Raw genomic sequence first — 7,955 nt, 5'->3', positions numbered from 1 at the left:
CAATCACTAGCCGCACCACTGATGATGATGGAGAGGGTATTAATTTAGCAGGGAGGAAAACAAATTAAGTCTCTCTTCAGCCGGCGCTCCATTAGACAATGGCATATATAAATATTTTATCTTGGCCGATACAGGTTAGCAAAGGTTTAGTACATCTCCATTTACACAAGGACCCGCACTCCAAGCTGTAGCCTTCATTCCCTCTCAGCTCTCCAGCCGAGTGTCTGCAGTCTTCTCCTTCTCCCCTACATCCTCCTCTTCTCTTCTCCTCCTCACTCTCTCTCCTTCTGTCACTCCCTCCCTCCCTCCCTCTCTCCCACTCCAGTTGTTTTGCACCGAGGTCTGATTTTCTGCACTGAAACTACATCCGAAGGCCCTTCCGATTGGTCAAAAATATCATCCATTTACTAAAGAGTATAGAGTTTACCATGGAAATAGGATTTAGCTGATACAGTTCAAATTGTCACAATGATTTATGAATATATCTATAAATCAAGTTGGGGGCCACAGAGTATATACTATATAATAAAAACAACTGACTTTAACTTTACATTTAAACTGGACATTCCATTCAGTGCAGTTTGAAATGTAGCCCTAATAAATAGTTAAATATTTCTGCATATGTTATTCTAGCTTTCCTCTTACAGTTTCCTTACGGCTGAACAATAAAAGACAAACTCTGTCTCATATAATATTATGTGAAATATACTAACTTTGAATGTGACTTTGGGGGCTGCCTGTAAAGTGTCTACAAGGCTTCCAGTGCATAGGTTACAGTTAGCTTACTGCTGAGAGTCAAACTGTCACTTGCTGCTGTTTTAGCTAGCACTGCCAAGGAACTGCTCTGTTTTTGGGGCCTTCATATCAAAGATATGTCACCCTGGGTTGTTATTTAGAAAGCTCAACACAATCACTATGCAATTTACAATTACATGATAAATTAAAGCAATGTTTTTGTAGTGAAGAATCTGACATATCCATGTTCATTTTGACAATAAGTATAACTCATAAAGTTAATAATAACCATGATAAAGACAGGTTAGCCCACTCTGAAATCATTATTTCAGTGAACATGTTGGTATCCATTAATTTAAGCCTGCATAATATGGATATTAGGGAATAGGAACTAAAACGTTTAGGCTGCATAGGCCAATATAATTCCCTTTCAGTGTTAACACCCTATACTGAACCATCCATGCATGGAAGTGATATCGGGTTTCATATAAAATAGCCAGAGATATTTGGGGTGTCGAAATGAGTATGGTGGATGTGTTGATTTTGGCATTTTGATTTGATGTCAACAAGGCTGTGCAATTACCACGGCAGCATGCGTTAATGACTGCGGGTGGCTCGTGAGTCAATGCATGAGGCGACACCCGGTGAGAAACAGCATGCACGCTCCTCCTCCCGGCCCGGCGGTAATGAGGCTAGTGCTCTAATGAGGGGGATTTAATGTATTTATAGCAGTTAGGGATTCCGAGGTTCCGCGGGGCTCCTTGCCTAGTCAAAGACGTCCGTAATTGGTGGTCGGTCCTCCCCACCACACAGACTCAGCGCCCGCCTGAGATATAGAAAGGAGAGGAAATGAGATGTTTAATGCACTTTAGCTGTGCTGGAAACGTCGGTTTATTTACATTTTAGTCATTTAGCAGACGCTCTTATCCAGAGCGACTTACAGTTAGTGAGTGCGTACATTTTTATACTGGCCCCCCGTGGAAACGAACCCACAACCCTGGCGTTGCAAGCGCCATACTCTACCAACTGGGATACAGGGGATCTTATGTATGTTCTTCGGTGGAAAAAATTGCATAAACAATTCTTTAGACATTTTCTTTGGAGTCCTTTTGGGTTCTTCAAGAACGAGTGGGTTATGCAGCCCAGCTGTCACTGAGTCACCGTGTCCTTTCCCTCCTTGATCAATACTAATTTGGTGTTAATATATGTCCATTGATCAACTGTCTCCAGGGGCCAGGGGCGGGTCACTTCTTCCCTTCCTCTCCATGCACGAGGTTCTAATCCGGAGAATATAAGGAGTCGGGACAGAAGGCCTCAGTATAGGCTGGCCTGTAAACAGAAATGATAAAACCACAAAGATAAATAAATAAATAATAATAATAATACATATTATTACTAATATCTATCCTAAACATAATCACACTCACATATTATAATTAGTATTCTTAACAACCGTAATACCCCAATAATCACAATACTAATACTAATAACAATCATAAACATAATATTAACATAGATAAGGTATATTCATTATAAATTCAATTAAAACATTGAAAATATGTTCTGATTAAAACTCACTGAATTTTTTATTACGTTTTTCGGGAAATGCAAATGTAGGCTAATTATTACAATTTAGTGTTAATATGTTCTGTTATGTATAAGGCTACAATTATGAATGACAAATTATTATTATATGTAGGCTACCTAATTGTTTAAATATTTGTTTCCTTATTTGCTTTGTCCTTATGCTCATGACAGGAGGTGTTGGAGCAACATGGGCCTAAAACTACAAAGGATATTCCCCAGTTTGAAACATGTATTTACTTTTTTGTTTTGGATCCATATCAGTTGGTAAGGAGTGTAATGACAACTAGTTGATTTTGGCTAAATGTACACATTCACAGAATTCTTGAAAGAATTTGGTCAGTCAAAAATGTAGTCTTCCAAAACAGGTTTAATTCGCCCTCCCTTTGTTATTGCTGGTGTCCCCTCAATCACGCACTTAGCCAGCCTATTGCACGCTCCTCCCTAACTCAATGAGCTGAGGAGAATGTACTGTATAGGAACCGGCTGGGCAAACGAAACATTTAGTGTCTGCTTGTTTATTCCTGTATTTACTTCTGTCCTGTCATTCATCTTTCTCCTCCCCATCGCTCTCTCCCCTGCGGCTTTCTCTCACACACAGGCTGTGATGGTAGGCGCTCCGGCAGGGAGACAGGGAGAGAGATTATGGTGACCAGCTGAAACCAATTAAGGTGGAGCAGCAGCCACCCAGAAACTCAGTGACGGATGGGGCTCTCGTATTTATAGCAGAGGTAATTGGCAACACACACATGTATACACACACAGACACAGTAACACACACACCTATGCACACAGACACAGTAACACACATATGTATACACACACAGACGCATAAACACACAGATCAGTTGAATTGCATGTGCTTTCCAGAAGCTAGAACAAAAGATGGACCCTGCATGTTGATAGCCCTTTGATGAGGACTTGAAATATAAAACTATAGGAAGTGCATGTATGTTTCCTTAGGCTTTGCTTATTACATAGTAGCATAGTAGTAATAGCTACTATAGAACGCTTGTGTATTGAGCATGCCTGTGTGTCTTGTAGTGTAAATGTCAGAGTGTCATGGATAGTATTAATTACCTTTGTCATGAGGCAGAATGGGTGGATAGGTCTGCTCCTGTGTTCATGGTCTAATCACCATGGGTGTTTACAGCTGATACGGAAGTAAGTCAGCTATGGCTCAGGGCTGCAGGTTTGTACATCTCAGCTATCTGTCCCGGTCTGTCAGCGCGTCAAACCTGCATGTGAAAATATATACAATGCACATCTGCCTCTCGTTAGGAGCCATAAATGGCTGCCATGTGGTCTGATGATAAATAGGCCAGTCTATTTATTGGAGCACAACAAATTGGCTACAAACACTGACATGGAATCGAAAAACTATAAATACTGGACGCGTTGAAAGTTTTAAAACGTGCTGCAGGTATTTTATGAGAGTCCCACTTCTTTCCCTTTTATGTACTAGGAGGAATTTATTTTTCTCCTTTCTTCTTTCATGGGCAGCCTCGTAGAAGAGGGGACAATGGTACTCACACACAGAGCAGGCCAGGCCAGGCTAGGCAGAGTGTGCTGTGGACCCTCGCCACTAAAGCTCCTCTTCCACCACTTGAGGACATGAAAAAAGCACTGTACACTAAACTCTCAAAGACATGACCAGAAATTCCTGAATGAATCGGCAACAGACAATCCCTAAACCCTATGTAATTACACATTTTGAGTTTATCTGGGTTTATGCGAAAATGCACAAGTTTCCCTTCCCTGGTGGTCCTTAAATACATCCATATGTCCTGAGTGTTTCCCTTTCTCTCTCTCGCTCCTCCCTTTCTCTCTCTCCCTCTCTCTCTCTCTCTCTCTCTCTCTCTCTCTCTCTCTCTCTCTCTCTCTCTCTCTCTCTCTCTCTCTCTCTCTCTCTCTCTCTCTCTCTCTCTCTCTCTCTCTCTCTCTCTCTCCCTCTCTGTCTCTCTCTATTGCCTTTCCTTTTCTGGCTTGGAGAAACATTACCCTGCATGCAAATGGATTATGTGACCCGTTAGAGCAGTGTTTTTGAATTGTTAAGTTGTTGTTGAATTGTTACACTCACAATCCAGCAGATACAGTATGGGGTTTGAAGTGTGGAGGAGACATCAGAGAAAGGCCAAGTTCTGGGTGGAATAGTTTGCAAACAGAGGAAGCCACAGCACTTCCACATGAACACAGAGGAGGAACACGCACTGAAATCTGACTGGGGAGGCCTTTTTTCGTGTGTGGGCCTGTTTTAAATCTTTTGCTTGAGAAAACCGATCCGTTTTAAAACACGTGCTAAATATTTCCATATTTAGAATGTTCCTGTTTCAAGAAGGCAGGGAAGGCTGGGAAAGGGGGAGTGTGGGCTTTTCTTTGCAGTGGAAAGGTCTCGGTCCGGGGTTAGACTGTTTGAAACTCTAAACCCCTTTCATGCTTATTTATTTTATGATTCTGCAGGGCACTGTGTTTACACTTCAAGTGCAACATCTGGATTAGATAATTTGTTGGGCATTAACTGAAGCTGGATGCTTATCGACCTCGTCTGATTAAATCTGTTTGATGTTTTTGTCTTTTTATTTTACAATAATTTTTCTGGTTAGCATGTCAGTCCCAGTTTTGCGAGAGACAATTATGTTTTATATATTTTATGAAAAGTCAAGAGGATTACATGTTACTACAACACCAACCTTGTCCCCCTTGCTCACACACACACACACACACACACACACACACACACACACACACACACACACACACACACACACACACACACGCACATACGCACACACACACACACACACACACACACACACATATGCACACATATGCACACACACACACACACACACACACACACACACACACACACACACACACACACACACACACACACACACACACACACACACACACACACACACACACACATGCACACACACACACACACACACACACACACACACACACACACACACACACACACACACACACACACACACACACACACACACAGAAAAACACACACACTATCTCTCTCTCTCTCTCACACACACACACACACACACACACACACACACACACACACACACACACACACACACACACACACACACACACACACACACACACACACACACACACACACACACACACACACACACACACACTGCCCAATCACAGCCATGGCCTTTGATCCATAATGGCTTATTTACAATTAAAGGTCATGGTGACTGTTTGCCTTTCCAACAACACAATTGGCTACTGGAGTACACTAACTCATTCCAGCTTCTCTACAGAGAATATTGCACCGTGTAGTGTGGTGAAGATTATGCAAGTCATACATTCTAGAGAAGGAGTATTGGCTTATTTCTAAATATGTCAAAGATAGACAGAAATGACTGATAATACTTTGGGTATGCATGCGATGTGAGTAAATAAAACCAAATGCCAAATGTATCATAAATCAAGACTTCCAGATCTATAAACATAAGAAGCCATCTTGTAGATTCATCATACAGTGCAGTAAGCATGAAACATGTTACCCCTGCTCCCTAAAGGTTTCTCACCCCAGTATGATTCATTACATGTGTTTTCCTCCCCTGGGAGATCCCTGTCCCACCTAATCTACCTCTCCTGCTATGATTCCATCACACCGCCCCAGCGGCCCAGCACTCCCAACGAGCCACACAGAAAGATTAGTCAAATGCTGCAGAGCAGATGTGTCAGAGACTTGATTTGTGTGTGTTTTATTGACTCTCACCATCTGTTAATACAGTTGCTTGTTCTTCCCCTTGTGTTTGTTGATGCACAGACAGGAGTGCCAGAAGAAACAGGGTGAACGAGAGAGAAAGAAAGAAAGGGAAGAAAGTGTTTCCTGAAAATGGAGAAAGACTGATGTAACTGAGGGTTCAGTGTTTGCAAACAAGCAAAGTCTGCCTGTGAATTAATAGAACAAATATGAAAACCCCTTTTCCCCCCTTTGCCCTGATCTCTTAACTCATAAAAGTCACATTATGTTTAGTATTGTGTTATAAGTAGAAACATTCATATGGTTGATCGTATAAGTGGCTGACTCACTGGATTTACTGCCTACAGTGTGCAATAACTAACATTTTCAGGTCCAAATACCATAAAAAGGGAAATGATTCATTTCTTCATAGATATCTGAAATTGCATTCTGCTCCATTCCATGGATTTCATTTTTACATTGGTGCATGGAAGCAGTTGCTGTGTGTGTGCGGGTGCATGTGTGTGTGTTTGAGAATCTGACCATGCGAAACGATGGTAATTTATGACAGTTGTAACCTTCCCTTGTGTTGGGTGTCTCACATTCTTCAGAGTTCCAGACTCTCTGCCCCCCCCCCCCCCCCCCCCCCCCCCCTCCCCCCCATCCCTTATTTTCCCTCCCCTGCTGCTGTATATCTCACACACAGCTTTAATGGTGTGGTTGAAGCTAGATCAAATTGTGAGGGATGATGGCTACATTTTCGTGATGCAACGTCCTGGGAAGCCACAGAGCCCTAAGAAAGTGTCTCACAGATGAGGGACATTATATAGTGCATTATCACCATGACGTCATATCACAAGGTTGAGCAAAATTGCACATCATAGAATGTTACGATGTAAACCATCTCAGATCACATACATGTTACATAGGTGCATTCCTCTCTCCTCTCCTCTCATCCCTCTTTTCCAACCCCTCTGTTTTCAGATGGAATAGAGGCGCAGCGAGCCCCCTGGCTCTTTACGACGGCTGTGCTGTGTGTGCGGCTCTGCCATGTCATAATGTGATTTCTTGGCGCGCGCGCCGCCTGGCCCGTTAAAGCCAAACTCTATGTGAACCTTCTGAGAGGGAGGTGGCAGCAGGCCTGGGTCAACACAGTGAGAGGGGGAGACATGGGAGCCAGGGACCACGCAGCCTGTCTGTCCAAACCTGGAGAAACCTCCATTAACTGTGTAGTAAGGAGTGGGATGGGCCAACCATGACCTGTACAGGCTCCTTCTGAAGGACATATCACTCCACATTCTCTAACTCCCAGGTCCCCCTCATCTTTGGCTGAGTCAGATTGAACCAGAGGCCAGGTTATAGATAGGAGATTGGAATGATCAAAATAAATGTAGTGAGACCAGCGGAGGCTCCTAAGAGGAGGAAAGGGAGGACCATCCTACTTAATGAATTTCTCAAAACTAAAAACAGTGAAACATTAAAAAAGTTATCATTTTTGGATAAAACTATACTAAATATATTCTCGTCACCAAATAACTGATTACAGTTTTTTCCAACTGCTTACACACAAAATCTTTTCGTGTCACACGATTTTTGAAACCTCTTACTCAAAGTGCAAAACTACACACCAAATCTCCAAAACCATAAGCTATTTCTCAGCCTTTGACTCAGTTGTCAATTGCATAAAACACTTTTTTCAAAACACTACACACAATTCTCTACCTAAAACACAAAAATCTAACAGGAAGTGACTTGCTTTCCTTTTCCAAACACAACCAATCAAAATGCTACACTTATTCACCAGGTCACACACACACACTCCTCACATGTGCAAACACTAATTGCTTAACTGATCACTAACCAATCACTGCTTTACTGTAGTATAGGCCTATAAATAGGTCAAAGG

This window comes from Coregonus lavaretus (assembly GCF_964263955.1).
Source record: "Coregonus lavaretus genome assembly, contig: HAP1_SCAFFOLD_1488, whole genome shotgun sequence".
NCBI classification, from domain to species: domain Eukaryota; kingdom Metazoa; phylum Chordata; class Actinopteri; order Salmoniformes; family Salmonidae; genus Coregonus; species Coregonus lavaretus.
This window is presented reverse-complemented; position numbering follows the sequence as displayed.